At 49.4% G+C, this 18,220-nt stretch overlaps 1 protein-coding gene across 6 annotated transcripts in view; it reads right to left on the bottom strand.

Annotated features, from left to right (window-relative positions):
* PRDM11 (PR/SET domain 11) overlaps positions 1 to 18,220 on the bottom strand; it is a 90,674-nt gene that overhangs the window by 31,202 nt on the left and 41,252 nt on the right. The window lies entirely within an intron of this gene.

Genomic DNA, 18,220 nt, shown 5'->3' with positions numbered 1-18,220 from the left:
ATTCTCTCTTTGACTGTGTCTAGTTGAGAATTTATCCACATATGAAGCTTCTTCCTTTCTTTTTTGTCTTCCTTTCTAAACGAGAACTTTTTTTTTAAATTTTTTTTTTTCAACATTTATTTATTTTTGGGACAGAGAGAGACAGAGCATGAACGGGGGAGGGGCAGAGAGAGAGGGAGACACAGAATCGGAAACAGGCTCCAGGCTCTGAGCCATCAGCCCAGAGCCCGACGCGGGGCTCGAACTCACGGACCGCGAGATCGTGACCTGGCTGAAGTCGGACGCTTAACCGACTGCGCCACCCAGGCGCCCCTCTAAACGAGAACTTTTAATGCAACGAGTATTTTTCAATTCCAGCATCTTCATAGCCACCTTTTGTTCATTCCACCTCTGTTTCATAATGTCACATTCCTTTTCTCCTTTCCTTACAGTTTTATTGAAGTATAATTGACATATAATGTACCCATTTGATACATTTTGACAAATGTATACACCCACTGCCACAATCAAGAAAACAAACATATCCATCACCCCTAAGTGTCTCTGTGCTCCAGAACCTCCCCTCCTGCCCCCTTCCATACCTCCCATCCCCAGTCCACAGGCAACCAGCAAGCTACTTCTTGTCGCTAAAAATTACTCTGTGTTCTCTAGGATTTTACACAAATGAAATCGAATAGCAGCCATGTCTAGCTTCTTTCGCTCAGCACAATGCTGAGATTTGTCCATATTGATGGGCGCATCCGAGTTCACGCCTTTGTACTGGTAAGTAGTATTTCATTGTTTGGATGTGCCACAATTTGCCTTTGTATCTACTTACTGATGGACATTTGGGTTGTGTCTAGTTTTCAGCTATTACAAATAGATCTGCTATGAGAATCCAGTTACAAATCTCTCTGTAGACACGTGCATTTCTTGTGGGCAGATACCTAGCAGTGGAAGGGCTGGGTCACGTGGAAAGTATACGTTTAACTTTTAAGAAATTGCTGACCTGTTTTCCAAAGTGGCTGCAACATTTCATGTTTCCATACACCAGCCTATGGACCCACCAGCTGGTCCAATGCTTGCCAATACTTGGCATGAACAGTCTTTGTTATTTCAGCCATTCTAATAGGTATGAAGCAGTATCTCCTTGTGGTTTTAATTTTATTTCTCTGATGACTAATGATGTTGAACATCTTTTTGTGCACTTACTTGTCAGCTGCATATCTTCTCCGGTGAAGGGTCTATTTGAATCTTTGCCCATTTTTGAAATCGGTGGTTTTTTCCTTATTATTGAGTTTTGAGGGTTTTTTGCAAATATACTTTGGATCAAGTCCATCATCAGACATACGACCTACAAATGTTTTCTCCTAATCGAAGGCTTGTTTATTCATCCTCTTAATGATATCTTTCGAAGAGCAGAGGTTTGAAATTCAAACACGCAAACAAAAATCCACTGTTTTGTTCTTTTTAGTGGGTGTTATCCTTCATTTCCTCAGGGATCCGAAGGCTGAGACTGCTCGTTATCCCTCATTATCTGTTGCCTCCTTCGTCCGCAGGAACAGAACCCCTGGGTTCTAACTGGGCACTTGGCTACGTGTAATAACAGAATACGTTTCTTGGCTTCTCCATTAATTAGGTTCTGGCCAATAGGATGCAGTTGGAAGTGTCATGTGTCAGCTTCTTGAAAACTTCTTCAAAAAACAGCTGATACGTGCCTTTCCACCATCCTACTGCCTGGAATGCAGACGTAATGGCTGGAGTTCTAGCTACCAACTCACCAGACTATGAGGATAATCCAAACACTGAGATAGTGATGAGCTGGGATCAAGCTTGGTTCCCTGGGGACTTACTGAAGCAGAGCCACCGCATCGGCCCCAAAATGTATTCAATGTATTCATAGTAGAAAAATGTAACTCGTATTTTGCTTGAGCTGCCGTTATTTTGAATCTCAGTTACTCAGAGTCAAGCCTATTCCTGATACAAATCCTAAATGGTTATTTTATTCTTTCTTTCTTTCTTTTTTAATCTTTTTTAATGTTTACTTATTTTTGAGAGATTGAGAGAGAGAGAGCGTGAGTGGGAGAGGGGCAGAGAGCGAGGGAGACACAGAATCTGACGCTGGATCTGGGCTCTGAGCTGTCAGTACAGAGCCCGATGTGGGGTTCAAACTCACGAACCGTGAGATCATGACCCGAGCTGAAGTTGGATGCTCCACCGACTGAGCCACCCAGGCGTCCCTAAACGGTTATTTTAAATTCATTTTCAGAATACTCTATAATTTTTATTTTAGTGTGACTTCATTTGTTATTCAGAGGCTGTCTTTTTAACATTGCTTCATTCGTTTTGGAGCTTTAGTCTTGGGGAGGGGTTCATCTTTTTTTGTTTTTCTTAGACTCTCGTTGTAGTGTTTGGGGAAGAAAGGGTCGGGCTGGTCAAAGTGTGAATTCTCAGTGCATCTGACTAGAAGTCCCCCGGCCCCTTCCGCACACACCTTCTTCACCTACACTCTCACTCTGGATACTCACATCTATCTCTAGACTCTCATTTGTTCACTACACACAATTTTTATCTCAAGACCCACGTGTGAATACCTGACTTCCCATGTGACTTCCCTTCCTTGGATATCTCCTATCTCCTAGGCACCTCAAATTTACCTCCCCCAAGGTACCCTCCCCCCGGGCCCCACCCCCAAACCCGTTCCTCCCCTATTTTCGTCATCACAGCAACTAAATCTTGGTTCACAAGCATAATTCGTTCCAGAAACATGCTCGTAAGCCAAAGCACTCGTACATCAAAGCGAATTTCAGGAACGCTGGCTCAGTTGTGATCACGAGACGTTCCGTGTCACATATGACTCGTATCGCCAGACATCATCTGTTTATCAAGTTAAAACGAATTAGGAACATTTGCCGATCTTGAGGAATACTCGCAGAACAAGTTACTTGCCATCCGAGGTTTTGCTGTGTTTGAAACCACCATCCACGCGGGTTTCAAAAAGAAAGCGATACCCAACAAAAAGCAGTGAATGGTACACTGTATGGTGTGTGAATTAGACCTTGAAAAGGGTGTTTAAAAAAAAAAAAAGTCCATGGGGCGCCTGGGTGGCGCAGTCGGTTAAGCGTCCGACTTCAGCCAGGTCACGATCTCGCGGTCCGGGAGCTCGAGCCCCGCGTCGGGCTCTGGGCTGATGGCTCAGAGCCTGGAGCCTGTTTCCGATTCTGTGTCTCCCTCTCTCTCTGCCCCTCCCCCGTTCATGCTCTGTCTCTCTCTGTCCCAAAAATGAATGAACGTTGAAAAAAAAAAATTTAAAAAAAAAAAAAAAAAGGACAAAGAAAGTCACCTTTCACCTCTTGCTTTCTCAATGCCCCCCCCCCCCATCCAATCCCTCAGCAAATCCTGGCAGCAGAGTCAAGACCGCCCCTCTGGCTCCATGGCGTCCCATGGCCGTGCTGGTGGGAGACATGAGCTCTCTTCCAGACAGCTACAGGAGATCCTAACTAACCTCCCTGATGCCGTCCTTGACTTGACTCTCCACTACTTCTCCTCAGAGCAGCCACTGCAATCTTTGTGGATGTAAATCCCATCACGTCACTCAGCGGGTATCACACATTAACACTTACATTAAGATTTGCACTCGTGGCCACGGTCTTCGAGACCCGTATAACCTGGTCCCCGCCTACCTCCCCAGCATGGGCCTCCCTCTTCCCTTCAAGAGCTGCAGCCACAGTGAGCCTTGACACTGGTAGGGTTCACCGCCTACTCTTAAAAAATTAATACTCATGAAATTTTTCAAGCATTCAGAAATTATAATGAGGAACACAGCTGAAAACCGCGTGCCTGTCGGCTGGAGACAACATAAGTGACCTCCAGCTGCATCTGTCCCCCCTTGATTCACTTCAAGAAAACACCTGATGTAGCTGAAGACCATCTCTGCCTCCAACTCATTCACCCTCCAAGGTTAACCGCCGTCCCGAAGCGCGTAGGGAGCCTTGCCATTTTCACTACACAAGGAGTTTCCTAGAAACAACGCACAGAGCCGTTTTGCATGTTGGTAAAGTTTACAGATACGGCACCCAAGGAACATACTCTTTCGTACCTTTTTCCCACTGATTTTTGCACGACTGGCCCCTTCTTATCCTTTGGGTCTCAGTTTCTGTCACCTCCTCCGAAGAAGCTTTTCCTGACCTGAACCTAAAGTAGGTTCTCCCCTGCCACTTCCTGACCTCCACAGGCCTGTCCCTCACAGCACTAGTTCTATGACCTCACCTGTCACTTCCTTTTAAAGACCTGATTGCAGGGTGCGGTTTTGTGATCGACGGCGTTTATTTGTCAGCATGGCTATGAACTCTGTCCCTCGCTAGACCACAAGCTCATGAAGACAAAGCCCATGGCTATCTCGTTCCTAATGGTGGCCTGGCCCCACATGCTAACACCGCACATGGCACGTAGCAGAATATTCGTTGAATGAATGAATGATTGGATGAAGAGCCTTTTTAAAAAATTTTTTTTTCATGTTTCTTTATTTTTGAGAGAGAGAGAGAGAGAGAGAGAGAGAGCACGAACAGGGACGGGGGCAGAGAGAGAGGGAGACACAGAATCCAAAGCAGGCTCCAGGCCCCGAGCTATCAGCACAGAGCCCGATGCGGGGCTCAAACTCACGAACCGTGAGATCATGACCTGGGCCGAAGTCAGACGCTTAACTGACTGAGCCACCCAGGCGCCCCTGGATGAAGGGCCTTTTAACTAAAAAGTGAATTAAAGGAAAAAAAAAGTATATAATGTCAGTATTCTAGTAAAAAGGAAATGAGTGCTGTGTCAGAGCTGGCTTGTACCGACTGACGAGAGCTGACAGTTACGCTTTCCAGAATTTCACGAACCAGTCATGAACCACAGCCATTATTAGAAATTAAGTGATAGAGGGGCGCCTGGGTGGCGCAGTCGGTTAAGCGTCCGACTTCAGCCAGGTCACGATCTCCCGGTCCGGGAGTTCGAGCCCCGCGTCGGGCTCTGGGCTGATGGCTCAGAGCCTGGAGCCTGTTTCCGATTCTGTGTCTCCCTCTCTCTCTGCCCCTCCCCCGTTCATGCTCTGTCTCTCTCTGTCCCAAAAATAAATAAACGTTGAAAAAAAAAAATTAAAAAAAAAAAGAAATTAAGTGATAGAAATGTACACTTCAATAAATATTATTTCGAAGGTAATAAATATTCAAGGCTTGCCACTTCCTAATCATTTTTATGTTTCACCATAACCTGGGTTCTTGAGGGAAACGGACATCTACTGCGTCTCTTTCCACCTCCTGGTTCAGCGACTTCATGTTGGTACCTCGAAAGCGGCCACGGTGGGAGCATTTGCACCATGGAGATCGGCACACGTCCCCCTCCCCCCACCTGACCACAACTGCCCCCACGTTACCTAGCGCACACCACGCGCGTGTGTTTGCGTGCGCACGGAACGTCTGGGAAATACATTTCAAGCTCTCAGCTCTGGTTACCTCTAGAGGAAACGAAAGAGGAAAGCAGGATGAGGCTTTTGCTTTATTTCTCTATGAGACTGGACCGTCTTTGTGGTTTCAAATCCTCAGATAGACGAAAAGAGAAAAGGCGCAGATCAGGCTTCCCCCTCCCTGCCCCGCCCCCCCCCGAGTCTCCCCAGATGGTGCCCCGGTCCTCAGGGACCTCCCCCTGGAATTTCTTAGAACCCTGCCCGTGATCATAGTACTCATCCCCCTACGTGATCATTTTCTGACTCTCTTCTCCCTCCTGGGGGAAAAAGAAAAGCATCTCAAGGCCCTCGCAGCCATTAACGGGGGCACCAGTGGGCCGTGAGAGCCCTGGAGCCAGAGGGATCAGCTAGAATCTCAGCTTCATCATTTACAAGTGAGTGGTCTTGGGCAGGCAACTCTACGGGCTTTGCCTCAGTTTCCACATCTGTAAAACGGGGTACAACCCAACCCTGCAGCACTGCTGTAATGGCTGATGCGGGAGGTTCTCAGTAAAGGGTCGCTATTAGCATTTCGGTCGTGACTGTCATCACAGTCTCTGGTCTCCGAACGAAGAGCCCAACTGTTAGTTACCCTTACTTCTCGGCCGGCAGAGGTCTCCGGGTTAACGTGGCGTTGTTGTGATCTGCCTTCAGTTGGGCAGAGAGGCCCCCGGAGGGAGCTTTGAGGGATGAGGGGACTGCCGGAGGCCCCCTCAGGCTGGCTTCAGATCTGGAGGTTTGCTGAGGGATGTTTCCGGCGTTCTCTCTGCCACCAGTCAGGGTTTTCTCCAACCAAGCATTCGTTCATTCATTTAACAAATATCACTGAGAGAGTAGCCACAATGTCAGGCTCTGGGGGATAACATGGTGATCCCGGGAGACGATGTCCTTGCTCTCACAAAACTCACAGTCCAGGGAGATACAGAAAGGAGGCCACTGTGGTGGCGGGGAAATCTGTGGAAAAAGAACTCGGAGCTGGAGTCGGGATCTGGGAGTCAGTTGAGGACCCTCTTGGGAAATGGCGAATCTAAGCCGAGGTCTTGGAGAAGAGGAAGGTGAGGGTGTCCTAGGCGGAAGGAGCAGGAGCGGGCAGGATCACACAGCATTTGTGGACCGTGTCACATGTCACTGAGCAGCCCAGGCCACCCTCAGTAGAGAGCAGGCCGACACTGAGATGGTCCAGGAATGGCCAGCGAGGGCCAGATGCTCAGGACCAACCCCCGAGGAGGCTGGTCCCCCAGTGTCCTCCCTCGCCTTATCCCACAAGGTCAACTCCTTGGCCCTTCTGAACCCAGCACTTCTTGGAACGACCCGGGCTCTGAACACTGTGATATGAGAAGGACCTTGGTAGCCTAGACCTGACCAGAGAAGGGTGACCCGCATGGTGAGAGGGTTCCTTAGCCTGGAAAAGAAGAAGCCAGAGAAAGAGCGATCATCAAACGTGGGAAAGACCACCACTTGGAGGGAGCAGGGCCAGGACAACTTAGAGGGGCACAAGCCTGAACGGGGCACAAGGAATATGCAGGCAGGACAGTCCTGCAACAGAACGAGCGTCCTCGTGAGGTGGCGAACCTCTTGTTACCAGAAGTATTTGAGAAGATGGATGACCCACCACTAGGAAGACTAAAGAAAGGACTTTCCCCAGAGTGGAAGTCTGGCCTAAACGGCTTCTAAAATTCTGCCTAGGGGCGTCTTGGTTAAGCGTCCAACTTCAGCTCAGGTCATGATCTCACGGTCCGTGAGTTCGAGCCCCGCGTCGGGCTCTGTGCTGACAGCTCAGAGCCTGGAGCCTGCTTCGGATTCTGGGTCTCCCTCTCTCTCTGCCCCTACCCCGTTCACACTCTCTGTCTCTCTGTCTCTCTGTCTCTCTGTCTCTCTCTCTCTCAAAAATAAATGAATAGATAGATAAATAAATAAAATTACGTCTAAAACTCAGCCTGTATGATTCTATGTGGACAGATCCTCAGAAAATAATACAAAACCAGAGTTTGGGCCCCCTGGGGCAAGCATGGTCTATATGGATCAGAGTGCTATTTCTGACTATGGTAACGATTAACAAAGACATCAGCAACGCAAGGCCAGGGGCTGTCATTCAGCAAGCAATTTCACTGTGCAAAGGACCCTTGCCCCACCTTTTCATGGGTTCTCACAGCTCTGTGAAGTAGCTACTACGATCATCACCCCCATTTTGCAGACTGGGGAACCGAGGTTCCGTTTCACAGGCAATTTGCCTGTGGCCACAAAGGAAATGTGTGGGGAAGCCGGAGTTCGTTCAAACAAACAACAGCCCGCCTCTTACGCACCGAGATGGACCTCATGCCCTCTAATGACCTCATCAGAATCCGCCAGGAATGTCCTGGGGGCTCCCTCTGAATTTCCAGTGTTGCTGCTGGTTTGAGCAGATTTGCCCAGTGAAGATCTGCATTTTACTAGAGGGGAGCATTCTGCTTGGTGGCAGAAGGTCTGCCGCAGTCAAGGGTTCACTGCTGGGCTCCTCTGAGTGGTGCCATCACCGGCTGCTGCCCAGATTAGATTTTCAAAAACCTGATTTGCTTGCAACTTTCCAGGAACCCATGGAATCCATAAAACATTCTGATTTTCAGCACCGCACCTCCTTAGAGCAAAGTGGTTACAAAAATGATTTATGAAGCTATTCACAGTTGACAAGGCACTCTGCCCATCTCAGATGCTCCTCCCCGAACCCCAGGAGGCAGACAGCGTCGGCTCTCTTCTCTAGCCACTTCCCAGTCTAGCAAACTGAAATGGCAGAGTGAAAAAGAGGCCAGACTGAACCCGAACTTGACCTGAATACTTCGGCTGCAAGGAGGCCTCTGAGATTATTCAGGCCCCGGCTTCCAAACCTGGTGCCTACGGATGGACGTTTGGCAAGGGGAAGGGAAGATTCCTTAAAATGTGCACAGCATTCCGTGAATATTGGTATACATATGAGTACAACTCCTGAGTCAGGCTGGTCAAGAACCAGGATCTAACCTGCCCCCATCCCCTTTTAAAAAAAAATTTTTTTTTTCAACGTTTATTTATTTTTGGGACAGAGAGAGACAGAGCATGAACGGGGGAGGGGCAGAGAGAGAGGGAGACACAGAATCGGAAACAGGCTCCAGGCTCTGAGCCATCAGCCCAGAGCCCGACGCGGGGCTCGAACTCCCGGACCGCGAGATCGTGACCTGGCTGAAGTCGGACGCTTAACCGACTGCGCCACCCAGGCGCCCCATAACCTGCCCCCATCCCCTTTTAACTGATAGTAAAATTAGTGCTTCCTTTTCTTGTTCTAAAACTCTCTTTTATCAAATTTCAGAAAAGGCCCCAGATGTGGTAAATGGGGCATGTTTACATACAATCTCGAATTCCACATCCAGGTTTTACATACTATCGTTCCACTCACCGCCCCCACGAAGAACCCCAAGGCGCTACTGGAGATAATAAAGAGAGCTGTGAACTGCTCTTCGCCTGCTGTGCACCTGCACGTAACAGGCATCAAGGCTCACAACGCATAAGGTCATGTTCCGATAGACCGTGCATCCCCATTTTATGCACAAGAAAACCAGCGCTCCGGAGACAACAAGCCTCCAGCCCCAAGATGCACGACCCTCAAGGAAAAATGTCTGAGTCCGGAGCCCCGTAACCAACCCAGACAGATCGTCCCCACCCAAGTCCTTCTGCTCGGCCTGTAAAAGTCCCCCAGCCCTATTACCAGCCTCAGGACCAACTACCCCCTGAACACACTTGGCCTCACTCTTCTTGGTAATATATCTGGCTATCGGCAAAACCAGTGGGTTGAGCCCTCGGGCAAGGACTGACAGCCTCGGGAGGCTGGCCTGAATCCTGTTAGTTATGCCTTAACTTGAGGGGCTCTGGGGCAAGAGTGGGAGAGAGCCCCCCCCCCCCCAGTCCGCTCAACCTGGAGGCAGCAAAAATGCACATTAGAATGGGTCTGCCCCGGGGAGATTCAATAGAAACAAACTTTAAATACACTACAGATGTGAAGGATTTTCCAGGTTAACGTGGCAGAGGGAAGCTGATGTGAAAAGCACCCATGGGGTCGTCCACAGCACAACCAGCACATTCGTCATGGGCGGCTCGCCCCCCAATAACCAGAGACATGAACGAGAGGTAGGAAGAAAAAAAGCAGAGAACAAACCAAAGCTCTGCCATGAGAGAGCACTTCACACCCATGAGGATGGCTGGAGTCAAAAAGTCAGCTAACAGCAGGTGTGGGCAAGGATGTGGAGAAATCAGCCCTCGCACCCTGCCGGTGGGAACGTAAAATGGTCCCGCTGCTCCGGAAAGTGGTCCGGCAGATCCTCAAAGGATTCAACATAGGGTTACCGTGTGACCCAGCAGTCCCATTCCTACGTATTACCCAAGGGACACGAAAACGTAGGTCTACACAGAGACTTGTGCACACATGTTTAGGGTAGCATCATTCATAATAGCCCAACGATGGAAACGACCCAACTGTCCATCGACAGGGGAGCGGATGAACAAAATGTGGCCTATCCGCGCAATGGGGGGACAAAGGCCAGTGAAAGGAAGGATCATGCTACGCAGTGATAATCTGCCCCAACCCGGAGGCACCCTGAAAACACGACGCTATGCGCAAGAAGCCAGTCACAAAAGACCACGTTCATGCGAAGGTCCAGAATAGGGACATCTGTAGAGACAGAGGGACATCCGTAGAGACAGAGTAAACTAGTGAGGGCTGGAAGGGGGGGGGGGAGGGTGGAAGAGGAGGAGATGGGGTAACAGTTAAAGATAGAGTTTCTTCTATGAGGCGATGAGAGTGTTGCACAACTCTTGGCGGTGGTGGAGGCAAACAGTGGTTAATTACTCAAGACCATTAAATGACACACTTTGGGTGGGCGAGCTGCACTATGTGCTGGTATCTCAATGACGCGGTTGTAAGAAGTCCGCCAAATGCTCATGGGCAGCCATCAGACAAGATAAAGAAAACCACCTTATACCCATCTGCTTGAAAAGTACTCCCTGGGGGCGCCTGGGTGGCTCGGTCGGTCGAACGTCCTACTCTGGCTCAGGTCATGAGCTCGTGGTTTGTGGGTTCGAGCCCCGCGCCGGGCTCTGTGCCGACGGCTGGGAGCCTGGAGCCTGCTTCCGATCCTGTGTCTCCCTCTCTCTCTGCCCCTCCCCCACTAGTGCTCTGTCTCTCTCCGTCTCTCTCTCTCTCTCTCAAAAATGAATAAAATGTAAAAAAAATAAAATAAAAAAAAGAAGAAGATCCAGTTTTGAAGTCCTGGCCCCATGATTAGCTGTATGGCCTTGGACCAGAAATTTAGCCCTTGAAGCCCCAGTTTCCCAATCTGTAGAAAGGGGGCTGAAGCGTACTTATCTGACAGCAAGGTTGTGAGGGCACAGAATGAGGTCACACAAATCCTTTAGTGCCTGGAGAACAGCACCTGTTGCGGGGGTTGTCAGAGGTATTGCTCTCCACCCAACCTTCCCTCACAACTTTTGCTGAGGACCCACTGGGGCTTAAGGGTGCTGAATCAGTCTCCGACAAGACCGCTCCTAAAGGAATTTTCAAACACCAAAAAACCCTACGTTCCCTATTATTAAAATCAGGGGGTTTACTAGAAATTCGTCTCTCTCAGACAAGGGTCTTTGGATACGTTCTCAGGATCTAAACGTTCTAAGGATGTTTAATTCAGTGTTTTCATTCAAAAAATCAACATACGGGAATCACCATGAGATTTCCAGCCCAAAGACTGCTGTGCATGTAACTGGGTGGGCACCTGTGGTAGACTGAATTCTTGGCCCCAGTTCCGCCCTTCTCGATCGGCCTTGGCCATGTGATTCCACACTAGGTTCTCTCTTACAGGTGGCCTGTCCGTCTTCGCTCCTTGACCTTGGCTTCAGCTGTATGACTTATTTGGCCAGCGGGATGTCACCGCACACCAAGCAAAGACCGGGAATGTGCTTGCGAAAGGGGGGGGGGGTGGGGGTGGGGGTGGGGCTTGCCTCTGGGACCACCTCTGCCTTCACCAGGAGGAGAGCTTTTCCAGAGAGCACCTGCTCCTTCAGTCTGGGCCCAGAACGAACACGCCTGGAGCAGACCTGGCTCCCCTTGAGGAGACGATCTGGCCCAGTGGCTTGCGGCAGAGAGGACCAGCCGCGCCCAACTAAATCAGCCCGCCCACGGTCCACCGGCAGACACGCCAGAATACATGAGACCCCGTAGTTCAGCCAGGATACCTGAGCAAGGACAAAGGATGGCTGTTCTAAGCCACAGGTCGGCAGACTTTGGCCCTGCAGGCTAAGTCCAGTCCGCCACCTGTTTTGGATGGCCCACCAGCTAAGAACGGTCCACTTCTCAGTGGTTGAAAATAAATCAAAAGAAGATTTCATCACGCGAAAGTTGTCCGGAATTCAAATGTTGGTGTCCGTGACAAGTTCTGCTAGCATACCCCCCCACCTCTGACTGTTCTCCGGCTACAGTGGCTGTGGCAAACACCATGAGGTCCACAAAGCCTAAAATATTTACGGCCTGGCGCCTGACACAAAAAGGGTGCAACCCCAGTTCTCTGCCACCGAATTTGGAGGTAGCCTGCTACACCGTAACAGGCGAGCAGGTAACATCGATCATTACTATTGGCCATGAGCTAGTGAGAAAAGAACAGGCACCAACTTGATGAGCACAGGATGCATTCTGGTAAAGAAAAGAGTAAGAAACATCAAGGCCACTGCACTGAAGGATTCCCCAGCGTTTCAGGCAGAGACGGAGAAAGACAATAAAGGTGTCACAGAGCCCACGAAAGCACAGACATACCAAACGCCAAAGAACCTGGGTGTTCATAGTCATTACCACGGTCACCCTGGAAACAGCAATTTCGGGTCAACAAACAACATCATCGCACATATAACGATGATTTCACTCATTTGAGTTACGCATGTTTGCATAGGTCTGTTCATTTGATATTTGCAAGTCTGTGTTGGATTTACAGCTGTTTCAAAGCGGTAAGAAATGTTTCCTCTAGCTCTCTGCTTAAACCTTTTTAAACAACATCAGGGTGAAATTAAGGTCACATTGGGACCCCACGAACATTAAATGTCACCTGACCGACAGGTACAGGAAAAGGTACTCGACTTCACCAGCCATCGGGGACATGCAAATCAAAACCACAATGTGACATCCCCTCATGCCTGTTGGAAGGACTGTGCTCAAAAAGACGAGAGGTGACAAGGACTGGCCAGGAAGTCGAGAAATGGGAACCCGTGCATTGCTTTGGGAATGGACAGAGGTGCAGCCAACATGGAAAAACAGCATGGAGGGTCGCCAAAAACTTAGAAAGAGAACTACCCCGTGGTCCAGCAATCCCACTCCTGGGCATTTACCAGAAGGAAATGAAAACACCTGATGTGAAGAGATAGTTGCCGCATGATTTACAAGAGCCAAGACGTGGAGGGAGCCCAAGTGGCCATCGACGGATAAGGGGCTCAAGACGATGTGGTGTGGATATACGACGGGACATTACTCATCCATAAGAAGAAATGAGATCTTGCCACTTGGAATAACACGGGCGGCCCTTCAGTGCATTGTTCAGAGCAGTGTTCCATGTTCTACTTTTATTCCAAAATAATAGATCTTGAGAATTACAGACAGTTCCAGCCGAAGCGGGTTCACCGGCAGATCACATATTTGGGGGGGGGGGGGGGCGGGAATCTTTGGTTTGCTTTGTGGTTTGATAACCAAATGACCAGCATCTATAAAACGTTATACAAGGCAAGCCCATTTAATGCTTCTGATAGTAAGAGGAATCTGAAGACTGAGGTGCACACTTTTATTCCCGGAAAAGCTGATACTGAATGCATAGTGTTTTAAGATGCATAGCATCTCAGACCATGAGCAAAGCAACTTCTCTCTGGCATCATCTTCCCCTTTTCCTTCTAAGCACGCTCTGTACTTCGGCTCTAACCTGTTACCTTTTCCCCTCCACATCACCCGTGCCCCTGGACCTCTGTGTATGTTGTGCCCGCGGCTGGCGATTCCGTGTTGCCTCAGTCCCTGACTCCCTGCAACTCATTCCTCTAATCCTAGCTCAGGCCTAGAAGCAAGGAGACCCCAGTAGCAACACACACACGCTTAGTGCCCAGGGATCTTGATTTCTGAACACGATTTCCACTAAAACAAATTAGGGCTCTTAGGAGAGATGGCCAGAACATCTTTTTGCACTGGAAAGTAAGGGAAGTTCTAAAATAGGAAAAAGGAGCCCGTCTGCACGGGCTCCCGCTGGCCAAATCTAGGGCAATTGAAACATCAAAATGAATGACAGGAATGGACTGGAACATACTGAAGGAAAAAAAAAAAAAGGATTCATGAGTCCATACCAGTACTAAAAATAACCAAAACAAGCGATGGGGAGGAGGAGAAAGTTGAATACTTTTTTTTTTTTTTTTTCTTTTTGCCGAAGGATGTCACATAGTAAATAAAGAATGTAGGATGCAAATCATTTTAAACCATGGAGAATAATTGATAAAGGCGGGGCACCTGGGTGGCTCAGTCGGTTAAGCGTCCGACTTCGGCTCAGGTCATGATCTCACGGTTCGTGAGTTCGAGCCCCACATCGGGCTCTGTGCTGACGGCTCGGGGCCTGGAGCCTGCTTCTGATTTGTGTCTCCCTCCCCTCAGCTCCTCCCCTGCTCACACTCTATCTCTCTCTCAAAATAAATAAAGATTAAAAAAAATAATAATAATAATTGATAAAGGCAAGAATCATCAACAGTTGCTAAAACCACTGGGTAAAAGATAAGACAAACTGACCTCACAAGCTTCCTGCTATCTACAGGGAGACAGACACAACATCCTTCATGCCAAAAATCTATAATCTGAATCTATCATGAGGAAACAATCAGACACATCTAAACTGTGCAACATTCTGCTGACAACTGTCCAGAACTTCTCGAAAGTGTCAATATCCTGAAAGAAAAAAACAACGCAGGGGACCTGTTATAGAATGAAGGAGACTAATGAGACATGACAATTAAATGCATGAGTGGGTCCTAGATGGGGGACAAACTGTAAAGGCCATTTCTCCAGGGCAATTGGGAAAATCTGAATAAGGATTGCAGTTGACAGAGTGTTGTATCGTATCCATGGTTAAATTTCCTGAATATAATAATTATATTGTGGTTATGTAGGGCAGGGGTCTGTTGGCAAACCATTGATTGTAGTTCAAATGCAGCCCCTACCTGTTTGTTTTGTTTTGTTTTGTTTAAGTAGGCTCCATGCTGTGCTTGAACTCACGACCCCAAGATCAAGACCTGAGCTGAGATCAAGATCTGAGTTGGGATCAAGAATCAGGTGCTTAACCGAGTGAGCCACCCAGGCGCCCCCCGGCCCCCTTTCTATACAGTTGTGAGCTAAGCATGGTTTTCGCATTTTTCAATGATTGAAAAAAGTTTTTCCATGTCACTTCATTTATAGGAAATTTGTATGAAATTCCAATTTCAGGGAAATTGTATGACATGCACATTCAGTGTTCATCAATAAAGTTTTATTGGTGCACAGACACATTCATTTATGCACCGTCTACGGCAGCTTTCGCCCTGCAGTGACGGAGTTGAGTGGCAGAGATGGGGAATGCATGGCCCAAAAGCCTGAGGTCTATAACCGTATCTCAAACAGGTCAGAAAAACAAAACAAAACAACACAGAATGTGTGTGTATGTGTGTGCGTGTGCCTGTAGGCATACAGAGAGAGAGAGATTCAAGAAATTGTTATTAAATGTTAGCAATGGATGAATTAGATGCTGGGTGTGTGGGTGTTTATTATACTATTCTTACAGCTTTTCTACAGAGCTTGAACATTTCAAAATAAAGAGTTAATAGAAATTAACAAACAAGCATGAAAAACATCTGCTCATACACACACGCACGCACACACACACACACACACACACACACACGCAAGGCAACCTGTCTCAAATGTCCCTTCTTGTCTTCCTGGACAAGCCCATTATTCTTTCCTTCTCTGAGCTCCCCCAAACTCGGTAACACCTGCCTGCTCCCGCTGACATCTCGAGGCATTGCAACCGTCTGCTCACACTTCCATCTGTCCCAATCACTCAGGGCTTTTCGGATTCTGTTTTGGAGGCTGTGCCACGAGCTTTTGCACATCCAATTTCAAGTTTCAAAATAAATCTCCATTTTATGATGGAACTTGAAGCGGAAAACACTTGAAATACCCTTTCACCTCTGCTCCCCCCCACCCCCCACCCAGCCAGTACAGTAGGGGTCTGGCAGGTGGAAAGGCTGCATGACAGCAGGTGAGCAATGTCACCAAACAGTGTCCTCTCTTTAAGGGCCGCCAGGAAACCTTCCGTCCAGTGTCAGTACCCAGAAGGGGGACCTCCCCAGGAACTATCTGGGGACTGTTCACGACATGGAAAGAATGTCCTGGTAGCAGACCAGGCTTGCCTTTTCCCAGCGGCTGCCAGATTCGGACCCCATATAGCTAAAAGTGCACATACGGGTCATTGTGGTATGCATTTTTAGCCTCCTTCCTGGCTCCGCCGAGGGTCTCCACCCTTGTTTTCCTTTCTTCTGTCTCTCCCAGTTTTAACATGCTATAATGGTATATTTTATGTATCCTGCTAGGCTACCTTAAATCCCTTCTGGAACAAGACTGGCTCTAAGTGAAAAGTGTAAATAAAAACGCTGTGCTGGCTTCCTCTTTCTTCGGCCTTTTACCAAACCACACGGCTGCACGGCACTCCCAAACACCTCACGCGTGCCGCATCGTCTCCGGCCTTCGGTGTCTGAGGGCAGCCTGGAAACCCTGGCAATGATTTATGGAGTTTCTCGTCTCCAGTGAGATGAGAAAGCAGAGGACGAGGGCAGTTCTTTTCCAAACGGCCAGAAGTGATGGCAAGACTCCTGCAGAGGAGGCCGGGCCATGGAGAGATGCAGAGTGGAAATGAACGTTGGGTCCATCTGAATGCAGGCCCTGTCCCCACACGGGGCACGGTGGGACCAGCTTTCCTCTGTGTTGAGGGGAGAAGGAGAGGGAACCAGTGCTGGGCAGAAAGGATGAGAAGAAGAAAGTCAACCAAGGCCAGCAGGTAGGAACAGGTGAGATAAGGAAGGCGGAGAAGGGCCAGGCGGAAGAACAAGAGGGTGGGTTCCGGAGCCCAGACTACTGGGTTGGAAGCCCAGCTCAGCTGCTCACCAGCTGTTTAGTTTTGTGCAGGAGAACTTCTCCTCTCCAGGCCTCAGTTTTCTCAGTTGGTACAATGGGTAGAATACCCACTTCACAAGGGGTAACGTTAGCATCAAATGAGGTCTGCTATAAAGTGCTGAGCACAGGCCCAGAAACATCATAGGTGCTCAAGAAACGCAAACAGCCACGCTTATCACGAGCCCCATCGTTACTTCTGCCAGAATAAACTGCACACACTGAGGAGTCGTGGACGGAAATGCGTTGTGTTGGATGAGGGCCAGAGCTTCTGAAGGCGGGCAGGAGGTCAAGAAAGGACATCAAGTACGGCTTTGAGACAGGATTTGACAAATGAATGCGGTTTATTTAGGATGTGGGGGCTTCCAGATCCTGGTCCAAAATCAGTGCTGTGGTTCACCCCACTTTTCCGCCCTCCCTCCGTTCAACCAACCCATCAACTGAGCTGGCAGTTGTTCCTCACTCCGGCTTTTCCCTGACTGAGGCCCCGACTGAGGACACACACGCACACACACACACACACACACACACACACACAGGTCCTGCTTTCTTGAGCCATTTTGCACATCTGTTCTCTCCAAGCCTTCGACACCTCTCACCTCACTGGATCACAAAGCCTCCGCATGGCCCCGTGGCCTCCAACCACTCCCTCCCCGCACCCATCCATATGCCACAGCTCGCGGCTCCCAGGCCTTAGGAACATCCAGGGGAGCAACACTGCCGGCCCCTGGTCCCTGAGCTGCAGGCCACGCCCACTCCTGACTGCTAGAGCTGGTCTAAGACAAGGCTGCAAACTCCAGGGCTGCCTCCTCTTCCCCCTTTTCTCCACACCCTAGACCCAGGCCAGGCCACAAACCCGGGGAAGCTGCCTCCTTTAGAGACTCTAAGCTTGCCCAGCCGGGCTGTCCCAAAGTGCAGCTTCTCATGGTGGGAGGTGGGGGCCCTGACAGCCCTTCCCTGGGCATGGCCCTAGATTTTCTCCTCTGCTGAACTTCTACCCATCCTTCAAGACCCCTCTCCGATCTGCCCAGTCAAAACCAGCTCCCCTTCTCCCTGGCCCTAGAGCTTTCCGTAGTAGCACCATCGCCAACAATGCTCTGCCTCGGTATTACTCGGCTGGACATAGGCCTCCTCCCCTCCCTTCCACCTTAGTCCCTGCTTCTTGTAGCCGGACCCCAGGCTCCATGAGAACAGGTGGCAAACCTCATGTGTTTCTGTTGCCCCCAGAGCTCCTGAGTGCTCCCTTCTCAGCCACGTGTCCCCACGGAGGAGCTACTTAAAGCCTGGCATCGGGGAAAGGCGCTACCTTTGAAGGAACCCGCCACGTACCATGCGTGGGCTGTGGGAGCTGGGGTTGCCTACTTAATGACCTCTTGGGTCCCGGGTTCCCTCATCTGGGCCGGAAGGGCAGCAACCTGCTGTGAGGACAAATGTGGCACACAGCTGGCACACCATCGTTGCTCACAGGCGGCCAGACTTCTGAAAACAAGCCAGCGCCCCTTGCTGGCTCCCTCTCCTCACTTCCCACTCACGCCTTGGGCCCCAGCAGCGTG

The sequence above is a fragment of the Leopardus geoffroyi genome, chromosome D1 (assembly GCF_018350155.1).
Source record: "Leopardus geoffroyi isolate Oge1 chromosome D1, O.geoffroyi_Oge1_pat1.0, whole genome shotgun sequence".
In the NCBI taxonomy this organism is placed as follows: Eukaryota; Metazoa; Chordata; class Mammalia; order Carnivora; family Felidae; genus Leopardus; species Leopardus geoffroyi.
Note: the sequence above shows the minus strand (reverse complement) of the source record. Positions and strands in the feature narration are given on the sequence as shown.